General features: G+C 38.8%; 1 protein-coding gene across 3 annotated transcripts in view; it reads right to left on the reverse strand.

Moving 5' to 3' along the window:
• The window catches only part of BDNF (brain derived neurotrophic factor), a 56,194-nt gene that overhangs the window by 34,694 nt on the left and 2,969 nt on the right, over positions 1 to 18,531 (reverse strand). Inside the window, exon 1 of one of the 3 annotated variants that reach the window (XM_023756375.1) lies at positions 385 to 695. The exons of the other annotated variants lie outside the window; for them this stretch is intronic. The gene's annotated coding sequence lies outside the window, so the exon portion shown is untranslated. Of the gene's footprint in view, positions 1 to 384; positions 696 to 18,531 lie in introns of those variants that run through there. 3 annotated transcript variants of the gene reach the window in all.

Raw genomic sequence — 18,531 nt, forward strand, 5'->3', positions numbered from 1 at the left:
ACCCAAGTTCTGCGGGAGAGGGCGTGCGCTTCCCGGCCACAGACACACCTTCCCGCACCGCGAAGCTTGCCAACGCGAGCACACAATGAAAGCGCACAGAGCAGGGGGACTATTGGTTTACTCCGCTGCCTTAAACACGCCGGCTTAACCGGAGTTCGCGCACTGACCTCTCTGGAGTTTGCCTAATAGGAATTCAATCAAGATAATAACGGTATTCCTTATTAATGAACGCCCCCAGATAACGTTACACCAAGTTACTTGCTCCAGCCAGGAAGCCAAGGCAATGACAGACCTCACTAAAGCCATATGCTTTCTAGCCGACAAAACAGGAAACAAACAAACAAACAAACAAAATACGGAAAGAGAAAAATAGAAGAAACCCACCTTTTCAGTCACTACTTGTCAAAGTAAACATCAAGGCAGCTGCTCTGGGGAAGACTTCCGTCCCAAAACTCCCAGACTATTTTTTTTTTTCACGTTCCCTTTCGTTAAAAAGAAGGGGGGTTGGGGGGCAAGTCTTTGGTGCCCGGTCTGTACTCCTTCTGTTCTGCAGCAAAGAAGTTAAATTATTGATAGTGGAAATTGCATGGCGGAGGTAATACTCGCACCCCCTGAGCGAGGAGCTCCATTTGATCTCGGCCGAGGCAGGGAGATTTCATGCTAGCTCGCCGGGGGGAGCGGCAGCGCCAGCAGCCCTCGCGGCGGTGAATGGGAAAGTGGGTGGGAGTCCACGAGAGGGCTCCACGGTGCCTTGACGTGCGCTGTCATATGATACCTCCGCTGCCTCGAAATAGACACTCTAGTGCACGAATTACCAGAATCAAAATTCAGCGCATTTAAAATGATACATCTTTTATTAGAAGAGTTCCGTTCCAGGCATTGCATGGTTTTGCAGATGTTTTCACTTCCCTCCATAGCAAACTTACACACATAAACCAACCCTTTTAATGATGAACCTGGGCAGCAAAGATAAAAAGCCTTCTGTTTTAAGGGGGTGGGGGGGGGGAGTGGGGAGGGAGGGAGCAATTGGCTCCGTTGATCCTCCTCTCGCCCATCCCCTCCCCCTAGCTTTTCTGCTAGCAAACAGTCTTTCCGGTTCATATTTGCCAGTGGCCCAGACCCTTGGAGAGAATGAAAGTGGCTAGGGTCCAAGGACCGTTTTCAATTTGCCATTGGACGAACGCTGTCAAGCGTCTACACAGGTTCCTGCATTAAAGCTGAATTTTCTTCCCATTAGTTCGACCGTACGCACGAGGACAGACCTTAAATTTCAGAACAAGGAACCAGAGGGCAGTGCTTAACTTGGAGTCATTGGACCTGCTCCCAGCAGGAAGATCACCTGGGAGCCTGTTAAAATGCAGATTTCTCTTCCAGACAAGGTGATTTACTAGGGGCGGGGCAGGGTCCAGGGATTAGATTGAACAAGAACCCCAAACAATTAAGATGCAGAAAATCTGAGGTCACACTTTAAGAAATACTCTTTCTTAAAGGATACAAATTGGAGTCAGAGGAATCCCCCCCCCCCAACATTGGGGTAGTTTTGTGTGTATGTGCATTTTTCTGTACTCTCAAAGAGGTTTGACCTAATAATTGCTGTAAGAATTTCCCTAAACACTCCAACCTTAATTTGGGGAAAGGGAGAGATTTATAAACAGTTTCCTTTCCTGGACCCTCTTGCGGTTATCAAGAATGTGCTGTTGAACCGAATATATAATGTTAATATATACTCAGTTCAGTTTACCTAAGGGTTTACAGTTAACAAAATGAGTTCGCTTTTATTAGCTGTTTTAAAGCGTCTAACGACCAGTGACAGAAAATATTATTCTCATTTTATAAACGAAGAACCAGAAGCTCAGTGTCACGAAAAAAAAAATGTGCCCAAGTTCACACGACTAAATGCCAATGAACTCAGGAACTCCAGCTAGAATATCCCCACTCCAAAATAAGCGAAGCTCCTTGGAAGTGTTATCAGGAGGTGTGATCATTCAGAGCATCTTGGCAAATTGTTGGGCTGAATAGTCAAATTATTCAAATATATGCATATTCTTAGAGTGTTACACATTTAGCTTTGCACCTCTGTCAACTTGACTGAACACATGACCAATACAAACTGCCCTACTGCACAGATGGTGATGTTTATTGGGGAACAGTCAATGTATGTGAACTATGCGGGCTATCCAGAAGCAATAAAGGACAGAGGGCATGAATCTGGGCTCACCCCCCTCAAAGAACCTCTATATTGATTCCCAGGGGTGTGGGCTGAAGGCAGGCACAATTTCTTTTAATATTGCAAAGACAATTTAAGAGGCTAGCTTTATAAGTAAATAAAAAATAGTTGTACTACTTTATAAAATACAGGAAGAGTCCTACCCTAAACTTTGTTTTTTATTAAACTTTATGATAGCTTCAAACCGATGCTTTCTTTCCAACTTTAAGTTTGCTTGGAAATGAGTTCTTTCCCCAGGTTTTTAAGTTCAGTTGCAATTTACTCCCTTCCTGAAAAATATCTGGCAAGTGGACATCAGGAATCTTAGCAGCCTTCTCAATGCTGCTAAGTTAGAAGTGATGACAAATCTTTTACCTTTCAATTCACATTGCCACAGCTGCATTTCTGCTGAAGAAGAAGAAGAAGAAAAAAAAAGTGTTCTCATTTCTGAGACTCTGGTTGTGTCTGTGGTCAATCTTCTTATTTCTACTTTCCCTTGACATTATTCAAATAAATGTTTGTATCTTTACTTTCCAGTGTGTGGTGCAGTTTCACTGAGGAAAAGGCAGAGGAGTCAGAAGTAGCAGGAATATTTAGGAAAAAAAAAGATCAAATGCCAATTTAGATAAACCTTCTGATGAATCTGACCTCTTGACACTTCTGAGCACTTACAAACTTTGAGTTGTAATTATAGTGTTTTACCAGACTTAAAACACTTGCCTTAAAAGTGCATCTTAAATTCAAAAGCAATGATATCAAAATGAGCGAAAGTTGTACCAGTGCCTTGCATGGAATGCTAAATGTTTTTATTTGTTTAATTCAGGTAACATCTAGAGCAGTGGTTCTCAACCTTGGCTGCACATTAGAATCACCTGGGAATCTTTTTAAAATCCTGATTTCTGGGCCTCATCCTCCAGAAATTCTGTTTCTTTGTTACTAATGTTGTGGCCCCACCCCTTAACAAAGAAACAATTTCTGGAGGATGAGACCCAGAAATCAGGATTTTAAAAAGATTCCAGGTGATTCTAATGTGCAGCCAAGGTTGAGAACCACTGATCTAGAGTGTTCAAGGTTTGAGGTCAAACTTTTTACAAGTTTTTTTTTCCATTGTGATCGAGAGTGATACTGAGGAAAAGCTTCACTGCTTGAAAAGAAAATGCTCCCTATTTCACTTTTGGGGCTTAAAATTAGTTTTGAATTTTGACCTTTTCTTATTTTTTTATTTTGGTCTAATACTATGCTATCCCAGTGTTCTAGAAAGACAAAGTTCAGGATGAAATGTGAATTCCCATCTATTCTTGTCAGGAAATATATACTTATCTTCATTATCCAAGTGGGAACAGGGGCAGTAAGCTCAGATTTGACATTGACATACTTTTTTCTATTAATAATTTTAATTGGCTGAGGTCAGTTTTAGTATCACTATAAGCATCTATGTTTAATTATGTTTATTTACGCTTCCTAGTTACTGCTGCCTTCAGTCTCCTCGCAAAACAAAAGAAAAAAGAGTTGTTTGGAATCAAATTAATTGATCTCAAAAACTGCTGAAAATTGAAGTAATTAGCATAAGGAAAATAATAAGCAAACAGAAAACTCTCCTGCTGAGCAGAGTGACAAAGGTATTTTCAAATTCATGCTGGATGATGTCAAAGGCCCAATCCAACACTGAGCTATGTCGCTCACAATCCTCCAAATTATTAAGTGAGGCCTGTCTTGAGAAAAATCTCAAGGGAGAAATCGTATCCCTGTTCCTTAGATGGCACCATCGTGTGAGGTGTACTCCTCCACAAGCTTTTAATGTACCATAAGGACAGCTCCATGGCATCTTCAGATGTGTCCAAATTGGTCATCACCTGTTACAGGAACTATGTAACCAGGCATGGCCATTACTTACAAACAAAAGAAAGGATCCACAGTAAGACCATGTTAGAAGGGCCAACATTAGGAGAATAGAACAAGGTAAAAAATCGGTCTCATCTGGGAGTAATAGTGAGTTGGATCAAGAAATTCAGCACAAAAACCATTACAAAACAACTGAGACGAACCCCCAAACACATGAGAGTCATCAACTTGTAACCCTCCACATTACCAGATTTTCCCTGAGAACATTTAAAAATTAATGGTGAAGAATACACGTTGTGATGTTTCTGTAAGTATGGTCAAAAGAGATGTGATTGTGAATTTAGGACAAAAGTTAGAGCTGACAATGATAAATGATCATGGTGTTTGTTGGTTTTACTGGGAGAAAATACATGGAAAGAATTAGGAAGTTTAAACCAAAGGGTTTCAGGATATTGAAACAGATTATAAGGAGCAGATTATCTTATTTTTGAGAGCCAACTATTGAGGTTGTGTGATGATTGGGGTGAGAGATTTTCTCACATTAAATTTGTATTCTTCATGGGGAAAGCTAGAAAGGTTTGCAAAAAGATAATTTAGAAAAAATAATAACTGAAATTCCCAAAGTCATATTAAAGAATCACATTAAGAATTCGGCCTATTTTTATGTGATTCTGAATCTACACAGTGCCTATCTTTCTTTTTGTTCTTAGATCTTTAATTTTTAGAGAGAGGGGAAGAAAGAGGAGAAGAGAGAGAAACATCAATATATCGATCAGGCTGCCTCCAGAATGCCCCACACTGGGCATTGAACCCACAATTGGGGCTTGTGCCCCAAACCGGGAATCGAACTGGCAATCCTTCCATACACAACTGAGCCACACCGGCAATGTAGTGCCTATCTTTGATGGTCTTTTTGATGAAGGACCTGGGCAGGATGTGCAACTGGCTCTCTCGTGCAAGTCCTCTAGATAGCACAGCCATGGTGGAATTAAAATCTCCAATAGCATATGTGTAGCAGGGATCAGCCTTTAGATTTGTCTGGCATTCAGAACCATTTGGAAACATCTGAAACTCTTGACTTTTTCAATGGCAGTTTACTTTCAATTTAATACCTTCATAATTATAGTCCTTCAAATGATGAAAACTTGCTGAGCACCTTACAGCCAGACACTATTCTATGGACAATGATACAGGCAGATGAATACGATACATTTCAACTCTTTAGGGCCTCAAATTCTAGAATATAAGATTTGTTTTTTAATCCACTTGGGCCACTTGTCAATTAAAGGTAGGAATTTTGTTTTGTTTTGCCATGGGTTTGGAAGATAAGCATCAGCATGCCCCTAGTGGCCAGGGGATAGTAGTGATGGGCAAGAAACTTGTTCCCAAACCTGGAAGGGCCCACCACCTTGATCAGGGCTCTAACTATCCTTGGTTAGCAATGTTTTACAGAAATAGACAAAGGATAAAGGGTTGGGGGAGGGGTGTGTGTGGAGGGACTAGAAGGGAGAAAATGAGACAGTTCAGACAAATAACTGTGATTAGGTAGACATAAAACAGTAGATTCAGAAGAGATCTTAAGAGATTATCTCATCTTCCTCACTACTCATGGGCCTATCATTGAAGATCAGGGAAGTAGACTACTCATCCATTTTCTGAGGACCTTTCTAAGAATCCAGCAATTCTAGCGCTTGGAAGTTCCCACTTGTAACACATTTTTGTTCTTGTTGTAATTTATATCTTATTACATGTCATCCAACCTTAGTGAAGATGGAGAACAGCTGCTTACTAACCTCCTTGTGTTATTAAGTCACCACTCAGACTTTTCTCATAGCAAGAAATCGGATCTCACAACCTTTCTTCATAAACTCCAACTTCCAATGCATTAATCTTTCCCTTGGTCTACCCTGGACTTCCTCCAAGATCTCCATATTCTTCTGAAAATGTGGAGTCCCAAACTAGACATATGTGTGAAATTATCCAGGGCTCAGGAAACATGGGAGTCATGAATTATCTGAACACAGCTGTTGGGAAAAACTAAAGGGAAGATTCAATCAGATGGACAAATCCTCTTGCAACCTGGAGACAAAAGTGGTTGTTTCATAAAAAGATGAGCCTTTATGTCAAAGTTGTATCTTCTAACCTTAGTATTTGGAGGAAGCGTTTTTCAAAATAAACAGATCTTGATTGGGACATTTGCATTTACTTCTTTTACTTTCAATAAAATTGCTTAAGAACAAGTGATTTTTCTGTACTCCACTTAACTTCTCAAGTTGTGGGCCTTTAATTGTTAAATTGGATAGTATTTATTTTCATATAATTTTAATATAATTTGATATAATTTTGTTAGTGTTTATTTTGATGCATAATTTATTTCAGAAGGTAAGGTCTACAAAAAGTTTGAACTTTTTCCCTAAATTCAACCTTTGCCTCTCTCTTTTTTTTCCACACAAAACCTAATTAGAATGGTGTAAGACTAAGTTGAGGCCCATAAAAGAGAATTATTATAAACTGCATGATACCCAGCATTAAATTTACCTGATTATTTCACTTGTCAGGTATAGCTCCATTATGATCTCACAATCCAAAGTGACCAAAGAGTTTGGGCCTTCTAATTCTTGATAGCCTAGCTCAGTGGTCAGCAAACTGCAGCTGGCGAGCCACATGCGGCTCTTTGGCTCCTTGAGTGTGGCCACGAAGTTTCAATCGCACTGTACGTGTGCGCCCGCACGTGGTATTTTGTGGAAGAGCCACACTCAAGGGGCTGCAGTTTGCCGACCACTGGCCTAGCTGAAAGCATGGGATCAGCAGAAATGCCATTCCCACTACTCATGGCTGCCTGTTTAGGACATGTTTAGGGCATTCAATGGTAATTGAAAAATCAAGCAGGTAGTTCCAAGAAGAAATTAGGCCAGACATGGAACAAAATCAGCACTCCAAAAAGATACTGGGTAAGAGAGGAGAACATTTACTTCCCCTTCATAATATTATTTTGAGAAATTGTCAAGGGATTCTGAGATCAAAAGTAGACCAAGAGCGTTTGCCATAAGTAGGCACTTTTGGACCCTTAGTCTACCAGTGCAGGGCACCACAGAGTGGTGAGTCTAGCTGGACCTCAGAAAGGGTGATGTCGATGCAGATGGACAGGACAAATATAATGCTTCATAAAGTTGAGGATAGAGGGATAGAGAGATGGGGTAAAATGGGAAATGAATGGGGGAGCACCTGCATTTAAATTCCAAGACATCCCTCCCCGCTCCTTTCAACCCTCCCTCCCACCCATCCTACTGGACATGGCTCAGTGGTTGAGCATTGACCTATGATCCAGGAAGTAGAGTTCAATTCCTGGTCAGGACACATGCCCAGGTTGTGGGCTCAAGCCCCAATGGGAGGCAGCTGATCAATGATTCTCTCTCATCATTGATGTTTCTATCTCTCTCTCCCTCTCCTTCCTCTCTGAAATCAATAAAAATATATTAAAAAAAATTTTTTTAGTCATTGTATATATGTACTCAGGGAAACTCATTTTTCTCTGTTTGGATAGTAGTCATGACCTGGGAGAGGGGACAATGTATGTGAGGTGAGAGTGTATATGGCCAGATATCAAATTTTGGAAGTCAGATGTTGATTACATCATATAAATTAAAAATATTTTTGGGATGTAAACTCAGACCACAGTCAGCTTTCCTCAAGACAGCCTTCAAGTTGAATTAGAAAAATGAAGACCCCAAACTTTATTACCAATTTCATGCTTCATGCAAATGTGGGTTAGCGTTGAGAATCTTTTATATCATAAGTATAGTTTTCCTGGAAGCCTTGGGGAGAGTGAGCCAATACTATTATACATTATGACTTTTCTAATAAAAAAAAGTCATATATTTCTAACCTCTTTAGTTTAAAAAAGTGTTTTCAGGATAAACAACTGAAGTTAAGTTGCATTGCTCATTGCTTTATGTCTATACCGAATGCTAATTTGAATTATCATTGTCACATAATAAACATATTCTTATGGCATTACAACCAGATTGTGGATGTTGATCATCTTAGAACTACTTAGCAAGCCAAATTTCCCTTGCCTTCCATTTTATCTGCACACAAACCTAATTAAAGTAAGTAAAAATAAGTTGAATTCCATTAAAGAGAATCATGCTAACTCACCTACATGATACCAATTTATCTGAAAAAATATCTAGAAGTTTGACATATTCTTGACTATTTGCTTGACTAATTACCAATTTGTTCTAATATTATTTTTTGGTTTTTTTGTAATTTGTAGTTATTATTTATATGAACTTATAAAGTATCTAATTTACCCTCCAATTAATTGATGTGTAAAAGGACACAACTTCAAAACAGTAATTAATAATATAAATTAATCATAAAAGTGGAATTATACATATGGATATCATATGAAGAACAAAGAAATAGACTTGAAGAATATTTTTTTGGAAAGTGACATGGGTTAAAACAATATAAAGTTTAAATTAGTAAACATTTCCTAACATTTTTAAGACTAGGTATTTTAATAAGTATAATTACTTTTAGAATGCCTCCCTTATTTCTTGATCTTTTTGAAGGAAATAAATAAATTTTTTTGTTTTGTTTTCCTAGGGGAAGGAAAGAGGAAGCTACAAGAATTTTGTTACTGAAAAATAAATAAAGCCGTTGTCAAATATCACGTAAGAATCTAGAACCAAATGAAGTAAGTCAAAACACAGAGAATAGTAAAGGAATTAATGAAAACTTGAAATTTCAATTAATCTTAGCTAATGTCTCAATAATCATTAACTATGGAGAGTTGAGGAACTTTATGATTAGTTTTGTCCTATCATTTTGAAATTAATGTTTTTTAGCATGCTGTTGACATTTTGTTAATTATGCTTACAGTTTAGTAATTAATCCAAGTTAAATACAAAACACTTTATTTTGAAAATCAAAATACTTAAAGTCTTGTACAGACTGTCCATAGTGACCCAGTGCATGGATTTGTGCACATTGAAAGGAAATTAATTAGAAGGTGGCCGGTGGGGCAGGACTGGGCGAGATGAGCCAGACAGGCCCTGGAGCCAACCTCCTGTGGTCCCTCCCCAGATCTGCAAAATGAGTGGGGTCTCTCCAGCAGGTGGAGTCCCTAGGCCTGGCCTGCAGGGATCAGGCCAAAACCAGCTCTCTGACATCCCCCAAAGGGTCCTGGAGTGCTAGAGGGCACTCTGCAAAGTTGCTGTTGTACAGGGTGTGGAATGCAAAGGCAAGTGTGCAGTAAACCAGATTCGGGGCCAACAGTGCCCCAGTAAAAACATAACCCATGGGGTCAAAGGTGGAATCACGTGGCCCTGTGAGGAATCAGGCTCCCTCCTCTCTAATTTTGGGGTGGGTCACCCGAGAACCGCCTCTGCCAAGTCACTGCAGCTCCACAGCTCCTGCGTTGAGCATCTGCCCCCTGGTGGTCAGTGCGTGTCGTAGCAACCAGTGGGATGGTCAGACACTTAGCATATTAGCCTTTAATATATAGACTAGAGGCCCATTGCATGAAGAGATTCGTGCAATAGGCCTTCCCTTCCCCTGGCTGCCGGCACCAGTTTTCCTCAGGCACTGGACCCAGGCCTTTGCTGCTCCAGCCAGAGCCTTCAGTCTTTGCTCCACCCTTAGCGCCTACGTATGCAAATAACTGCCATCTTTGTTGGGTTAATTTGCATACTCTCCTGATTGGCTGGTGAGTGTAGCAGAGGGACAGTCAATTTACATGTTTGTCTATTATTAGGTAAGATGTTTTATTGGAAAACAGAAGAAATATCAATGTAATATGATTTTAAGGCCCATATTGTAATAAATAGTAGTCAAGAGAATTTGGGTCCTCATTTAAACTCTATTATTTTCTGGCCATGTGACCTGGGCAAGTCACTTCACTAGCCCAAGCTTGTTCACATAGATACTATAAGTTCCATAGACATGGTGGTTGAAGTTGAGAGATCTTCACTACTGTGCACCTCAGTTAATCAATAAAATGAGGGCAGTGGGCTATTCGCTATAACCACTTGTCAAGTCTGGCAGTACATTCAGACCTTAGCTCAGAAAGAACAGATGACCCAGGTGATTTTAGTGCACCAGGATGACCAATGAGCTAGATCATCTCTAAGGTGCTTTTTGCTATGTAAATTTGGACTCCTTTCAGGAACTGCATATCATCTGGTAAACTAAACTTGGATCTTATGTAATTATTTCCCCTAGAGTTAGAGCCTCAAGCCAAGGTAAGGATTCATACTCTTCTTTGATTCTTTACATGACTTTGGCAGTTCTGCAAACATCACTGACTTGTGCTATCCAAGACTTACCAGTATGCATCCAATCCCTCGTTTAAAACCACATCTTTCTAGGATTTGCTTTCCAGGAGGGAGATGGATGACATTTATCGGGAAGATGCCCAAGTAGATATGTAACTCCCTTACCCAGACTATGTCCCAGCTTAGTTTCTAGAGCTGGTGTTCTGAGTTCTGAGTTGATGCAAATATACAAAGGACCCAGACACCAATTCTTGGCATTCTCCCAAATGAGATGCTATTTCCAGAGAAGTTCCAAGTTTGGAGTGGAGTCTTCTAAGGAAGAACATTGAATTGCACAAGGAAATCCAATAAACATTTTAGTCCCCAGCAGGGACTGTGAACCTTGTAATTATGTTTAGCTTTGCGCTTGTCCAGCCTCTTCTTGTCCATATCTGTAAACAACATGTTAGCTTTGGAGATTTGTCATTCACTGTGTTTTTGGAGAGGGCGTTCCTCACAGCATCTGCAGTGCTATAGTCACTAACAGTTTGAAAAGGCAAATTTATGAAATGGTCTCTAAACTCTCTAAATCCTAATGTAAACAATTTATAACATTTCTTACTCAATAACTCCCAGGAGTCAATTAACTTGGAACTGCCCTAAACAAGTTAAGAAAGGAATTAGATATTATCCATTGGGTTGATAAAATAAAGTGGAAGGAAGAATGTGCAGGTGAAGAGTTTCAGATACTAATCTTTCTCTTCAGTGAGTATATATTTATTTCTGAACAATTCTCTTTCCTGTTAGTGTTTTAAACATGTCAGCAATGATAATAATAATAGCCAAGATCACACAGGGATTTATAGATTCACTTACTGATTAAAAGAAAGGGGTTTGCAATATACAGACCTGGGTTTGAGTCAAGCTTTGCTACTTATTGGCTCTGCTAATTTAGTAATAGTTAGTTTATTAACAGATGCCTCTGTTTCCCTACCTTTAAAATGGGAATAACAATAATATCTGCCTAGAAAGACCATTGTGAGGGTTCAATTAACTATGAAAATGTAGAATGCTCACCACAATGAACTCAATAAAGTTAGATTTTATTATTCATTTATTTGACCCTTACAAAACATTTTAAATATTGTCACTCTCTCAATGTTGTGACTGTGAAAATGGAGCTTCAAAAATGATAGGTGACAATTAGTGGTTTGATAGTCTTTCATTAGTTAGCAAAGATTCACTATAATTCTAAAACAGCACTTGTGGCCACTAATTTTGAGATTCTCAGACATCTCATAGGGTTGTGGTGAAGATCTTGTAACAAAATGCACGTGCAAACCTAAAAATGAGAAACCCAAATCAAACCTGTGAGGTAGCTATTAGAGAGGGAGACATGATTTTATAATGGACTTTGGAACCAGAAAACTTTAAGTTGAACTTTAACTTTTCCAATTAATATTTGCTATATAATTTTGGGTAAATTACTTAAACTCTCTGAGCTCCAGTTTCCTTATTTATACAATTAGAATATAATCTATCTCAGAGAGCTGCTTTGGGGTTTAATTAATATATGTCAAATGCAAAGCAAAGAACTTGGTGCTGGGCAAATGCAAAATAAATGTTGTCCCATTCCATCATAATTTGCATACACTTCATAGTATAATAATGACAAAAATGATGTCTTTATAGTCTGTTGAGGTTAGTGAAGTCATGCCAGATATCTATGGTAAGGTTCACTGAGTTAATGAGCAGAGTCTGACTTTTTCTATTTTTCAATAGAGTGATGGATTTCTAAGGCAGTGCTAATAGTAAAAGTATAAACATTAGAGTAATAGCAAGTTCAGTCAATATAAACATGTCTATTATACCCTAACCAATTCATCACTCAGTTTGTTCTCCACTTGGCAACTTGTTTAATGGCAAAAGTGAGTTTTAAAAGTTTTGTTTTCAAATGCCAGTTTCCTTTTACCCAGAAGGAAAACTCAATGGCCAATTCCAAAAGGTAACAAGAGACTAAATGAACATTTCTGAACCTATGCTATGTTAACAAGCTCCCCTACCCAAGTGTTCTGTTGTCAAATATGTTTTGGAAACTAAATAGCAGTTGTAGATTTTGTCACCAATAGAAATTACAGACATCTTCATGTCACATATCAGTTGTTATAGATAATTTAAAATATAATGAGGCTTATCACCACTTACAAATCATAATATTTACCTTTAAAGTGCATTTAAAAAGCACTAAATTATTGTCACATAGTATACCGTTTTTATATTTTGAGTGTATTTCAATATAATTGGCTTCTTTTATAATCTTATTCTTTATTTTTATTTAGGAACAGTATTCTGAGAAGGGTTTACACAGACTTGACCAGACTGCCAAGAGCGGAGTCCCTGGTACAAAAGTGGTTACAAAGCCCACGTTAACATTCCCCAAGGAGAAAAATAACAAGGCCATTCTGAAACACTGATTATGGAAGTTGGGGGATAAAGAAGTTCTTACTGAAGGAGATAAAAGCAGAAGAAACCATTGTTTTCTACCAGACTAACCAGAACCATAACGAACGTGGACAGTAGAGATCAGTCTCAATGGACAAATGCCCCTTGAGGAATACTCACAAAAAGGACTCTTCAATTCAAAAACCCAATATAAATGTCAACCCTATTTTGGTTTCCTTTTTATGTCTCTGCTTAATTTTCTTCACAGTCCCTCTCTTTTCCATTCACTCACTCTGCAATATCCTATTCAAAAGGCTTTAGATATTTGTGGAGCCTCTCTCTAGTCACCCAATTTGGGTATTTCTTCCCACAGTCACTTTATTACCTCTGGAGAGTAGGTAGTTGATATTTTTTCTTGAAGCTGGAGATAAGGTAAATCAGTTCTAACTCCTTGTGGTTCTGATGTGTTCGCAATTTAGCATATTCTGAAGAAATTTCTAGATTCCGTAACATTCTAACATGCACTCTGAGCACAAAGATCACAGAGCATTTTTTTTCCTGCTCTTTAGGGCAATTGATTAGATTTCCCTTTTCCAGTGTGAGAAGATTTTGGAGCGCATTGAACTCAGAGGTTAAAAATTAGCAGAGCACCCTCTGTCTCCTGTGGTAATCCAGAAAATGCCCACGACTGGTCAAAATGTCTCATCTAGGCCACATGTATCTCCTAACTTCAGACTGAGCTGTTAAGTTCAGAGGTCACATGTTGCTAAACTGCTGGGTTTCTTTTAGAAACTAGACTAGCTTTTTATTTTTAAATTAATTATTTGAAATATATTTTGCCATTTGTCTAAAATAGAATCCAAGAATGATGTCTGTCATGCCTAATACATCAGAAGTTATTTTAAATATGGCATCTTTATAAAAGTCAATAGCTGCCTCATCAAAGGGCAATCATGTCCAGTGTGGGCGGCTGTGCCAATTGTTTTTGAACCACTGCAGCAATCCAGCCAATCCTAGGGAATGGATTGCAGCCTTTCTACACCCACAGTTTCTCTTAATTATCTCCACCAGCCTGAGTTAGCTAAGGACAGATCTATAGCATTTCCTGGATGTCAAAATGCCCACACACCTTCTGCAATCATTGGGCTACCAGCTACCTTTCATGTTTCTCCTGGTTGGTCTATTTAATTATCTATTATCATGTGTTTATAATGCATTATTCATGAAGCCCAGACAATTTCAGGAAGTATTATCTTTGATTTCAAAAGGAAATGACCTGAAAAATTAGAACTTCTGTTTGCACAAAGAAAGTAGGCATGTGATAGGGCAGTGGTTCTCAACCTTCTGGCCCTTTAAATACAGTTCCTCATGTTGTGACCCAACCATAAAATTATTTTCGTTGCTACTTCATAACTGTAATGTTGCTACTATTATGAATCATAATGTAAATATCTGATATGCAGGATGGTCTTAGGCGACCCCTGTGGAAGGGTCGTTCGACCGCCAAAGGGGTCGCGACCCACAGGTTGAGAACCGCTGTGATAGGGAGTCTCTCATCTTATCACTTTAAAATAGAATCTGTGGACCTTTGAGATCGTTGTTCAAGTTAAGATTTTCCAAGTCATCATTCCTCAGAACGATAGGTTCAATATCTAGATTCTCTCTATGCTGGGTTCAAATAAGCTGCTTTGATTTTTCATAATGTTTTTTTCACCAGTTGATGGCACCCCAAAATTGTAAGTCATCAAAGGTTAGGATGACTTAGGCCTTACTTTCCACCAAGAAATAGTTATCCATCATATCACCCAAACTTAGAGCTAAAATGGCATTTAGAATTTATCCTGAGGATATCCTCCTTGTATGTGTGAGGAAATAGAGATTGAGAGGGACTAATTGATTTTTCCAGCTACTGACAACTAGTTGGGAGCAAAGCTTGAACTCAGGCTTTTAATCTGGTTCTCTTAAAAAAGGTAAGACTCCAGAAGCCTTCCCCCTTCTGGGGAACAGAGCAAATTTAAGGACTAATCATGACTAACCTGTAAGCTCCACTAAAATAGGTACCACTCAGTCTTGCTCATTGCTGAATCTCCAGACTCCTGGCACATAATAGGTTGTCAATTAATGCTTATGAAATAAAATTATAAATGTTAGATTCTATAGAAAGTATACCTCTTGGGCTAATCAAACTCATGATTCCCTTAGGTGTCAGGTATCTACCAAGATAAGCAAGATCCCAGGCACCCAAGACTGGCATCAAGTTCCAGAGGGTTCCAAGGAAACAAGTCAGCATGAATTCATGCGTCAGATATGTGCGGGGTGGTGACCTCTGAGAACCTTCCCAGCCCTCAGATTCTATGACTCACAAGTAAAAAGTAAAGTGCTTCTTGGCTTTGGCTCTTCTTATTCTCTGTGTTGTTTTGGGGTGGAATTAGTGACTGTGCCTTAGATGGTGTGTCAGCACCAGGAAGATTCCTGCCTTCTTTGACTCTCTAAGTGTGGAAGAATGAAAGAATGGCTGGTTAAAACTTTTCATTTGGCATGCAAAATTTGGGAAACTCTTTGTAGATCACTTTTTTAAAAAAATTTAGGCAATCAAAATAGGAAGAAATAATTCCTATAACCCCCTTAGATGGCTGAACAGGGTTTGAGACATGGTCTGGAGAGAAACAGGTAGTCTTTAACATTTGAAGAAATAGATTCCAAGTCAGTCTTCACCTCTTACTGGCAACGTGTTCTTAGGCAACTCTGAACCTGAGTTTTCTCATCAGTGAAAGGTGACTGATGATTCCTGTCCCACACAATTGCTGAAGACATTAAATAAGGAAACCTGGAAAGAGCTTTTGAAGCACTCCATGCATATAAGCTATTGTTATTAGGAAATACAAATAAAATCTGCATTATAGTGGAATCCTTTACACAACTCTTTTAGAATGTTAGAAAAAGAGAGAAAAAAAGTCAATCTGAATTTTAAGAAACTCAGAATGAACACTCCAGAAATTGCCAAATGAGAATGAAGGCAGGGAGAAAGAATTAACATCTTGATTTTTGCACTGTGGGGTTTTGGGATGTTAGTCTCTATGGAACACGTGTATCTTTCTCAAGAAACACTTGTTAAAGCAGTAGCTTTAACTTCCAAAGTAAAAGAAGAAAGATTTCATTTTTTAAAAACTTATGGTAACTCTTAAGCCAAAGGGGGGAGGAAATTTTCTTTTTATTGTTCAAGAACTTAATCTTTCTCCCATAAAGGCACCCCCCCTCTCCATTTCATTAAGATTCAATAAATGGTAAGCTCTACTAAATGTTAATGTTTATTTTTCTATATAAAGTACTACTCCCTGTTCTTTACATGGATTATGGTATATAAATTTAAGAGACTAACTGCTTGTTAAATCCACTAGGAAACACACACACACACACACACACACACACACACACACACACAGCAGTAGCAGTTCAGCAGAAAAAGATACCAGCCAAAGAAAGATAATTTGAGATACTTCTGAGGTAGCAGTTGTAAAATTAAAATAGGCAACTCATTAAATTATCCACAGAGTGAAGAGAAAGCTACAAAAATAAATATTTTTCTGGCAAGTCAGTCCTTTTCAGAACAAATTTAGTTTTAAGCAAAATTTTAAAATCAGATGATATCAGTTCATATTCGTTAGAATCATTTAAATGGTTGGATTAGTCTGTCCTAATTAAAAGCAAAGATTAGCTTCACTGGCATTTGGTAGAAGTATATTTTATAAAAAATATGTTCAGTTAGACATCATTTTAACTGACAGATTGTAAGCAATTGGATAGAGTGAATGTTATTTGAGCAAGTTGGAGCCTGGTCCCTCAATCACAGAATTAAAAATAAAAATCTTTTGTAAGTCATGCCTCAATGCTGACTTTGTCTCATTTTTATTTTATTATTTACTTATTTATTTATTTGTGGCTGATCAGCTATTTTGTGGTCATCCAGGCCTTTGTCTCTCACATTGCCTGATTTGGGAGTGTTGTTTCTTACTAAAGCTTCCCCTAGAGGACAGGCCAGGAAAAGGAAAGAAACTGAATTCAGTAGCTTCTCCTCTTATTAAGAATTTAGATTAGAGATGTGATAGGGAGAGAGTGATAGGCAAATGAAGGAAGAAGCTTATGTATGTTGGTTGATTTTAGATCTTTTAAATGTCATCTTTCCAATTTACCCTGATAGGCAATTGACAAATGATATTTTGCAAGCCAACAAAAAAACCCTTGTTTTTAAAATCCCCATTTACTGCCTTGACCATACAAAGTAGATAATATTTAAAAATAACTAGTTTCTGGTTCAGTCGAATGAAAATGCAAAGCGAGTGTCATAGTGATACCTCCCACTTATGGAGTGTCTGCTTTGCAAAACCTTTTCAGACATTCCCTTCTATCTTCCAAAAATTGCTGTGTTGTAGGTCTTACTATCATTGACAATGAAAAAGCTACAGGCAGGGTGAATATATTTCCACCTGAATTAATACTGATATATTCCATTGGGGAAGCTAGACCAAGCCAAAATCTCACACACAGAAATATGCAAGACCAGGGGGTACAAAAGTAAGCTAGGTTTCTGTTATTATTATTTTTTAGGTTAAAAATATACCCCCTCCAATTATTTCCCCTGTTCTTATCACCTTCTAATCTGCCTGATTTCAAAGAGAACCAGGTATTGAAATGTCTTGCCTTCATGCTGAGAAGCTCTATGTAAATACACATAAACAGTGACTACCAGGTGCACCATTTTTAAAGTGACATCCATTTCCAGGACACTTTAGGTGAAACCATTTTATCTCACAAGTCGAGGATGTGTGTGTGTGTGTGTGTGTGTGTGTGTGTGTGAGAGAGAGAGAGAGAGAGAGAGAGAGAGAGAGAGGATGACGTGACACTTTTGAGGTTTAAGTTGTTACAAATCTCGAAGTTAAAAGAATGAGACTGTTAAGCATTTTCCCTCCTTGTCTCCCAGAGACGTGAAATCTACAATTTTCTCACTTCCGCTGTCAGATAAATTGGCAAGTCGACTAAAAGGATAATATTCCCTTAAGGGTGCATTCATTCGAAACCCTAGCAACTGTATTAGGCAGCAGCGAGTATTCGCTAGCAAGGAATCTAGCGAGGAGAGGGAACTCTACAATTTAGAGTGACAGATGCTTTTTTTCTCATCCATCAAGACGCCTCAAAATGTCACAATATTTACACCTCTTCCTTGGTGAATTAGAATCCAGAGACTGGCAGACAGAAAAAGAAAAGAAAAAAAAAGATGCGACTGGTTGTCGCTTGACTGGGGAAAAGCAAGCGTTGCACCTTTAAATTCTGCCCCACCATTCCCCGTGCTCCCCCCTTCTCGGGATTTTGCAATAAATCTCCCAGTTCTGCGTTCAGCCCTGCAGATCCGTATTTAAAACAGCACCATCTGGGAAGGGTGGGTGGTGATGGTGATGCGGACTCCTTGGAGTTCCTTTGCAGCACGCTTGGAATTGCATCAGACTGATCAGAAATCCCCCCGCCCATGAGCGCAGCACCTGTTGAGTCGGTCCAGGACACGGCCCGGAAATAGAGGATTTTCGGGAGAGATACTTAAAAAAACAATGGGATCAGGAGCCAACTGTGGTCTACCGGACGCGGCGAGTCTGTGAGACCAGAAGGAAGCCTCTTGGGGCTTGACGACCACTAAAGTCAGGACCATAACCATTGAACAGGCGCGACATTAATGATCAATGATTACATCAATATGTACAGTCATCTGAGTTGTACAAATTCTATCTGTTT

The sequence above is a fragment of the Myotis lucifugus genome, unplaced genomic scaffold (assembly GCF_000147115.1).
Source record: "Myotis lucifugus unplaced genomic scaffold, Myoluc2.0 scaffold_92, whole genome shotgun sequence".
Classification (NCBI taxonomy): domain Eukaryota; kingdom Metazoa; phylum Chordata; class Mammalia; order Chiroptera; family Vespertilionidae; genus Myotis; species Myotis lucifugus.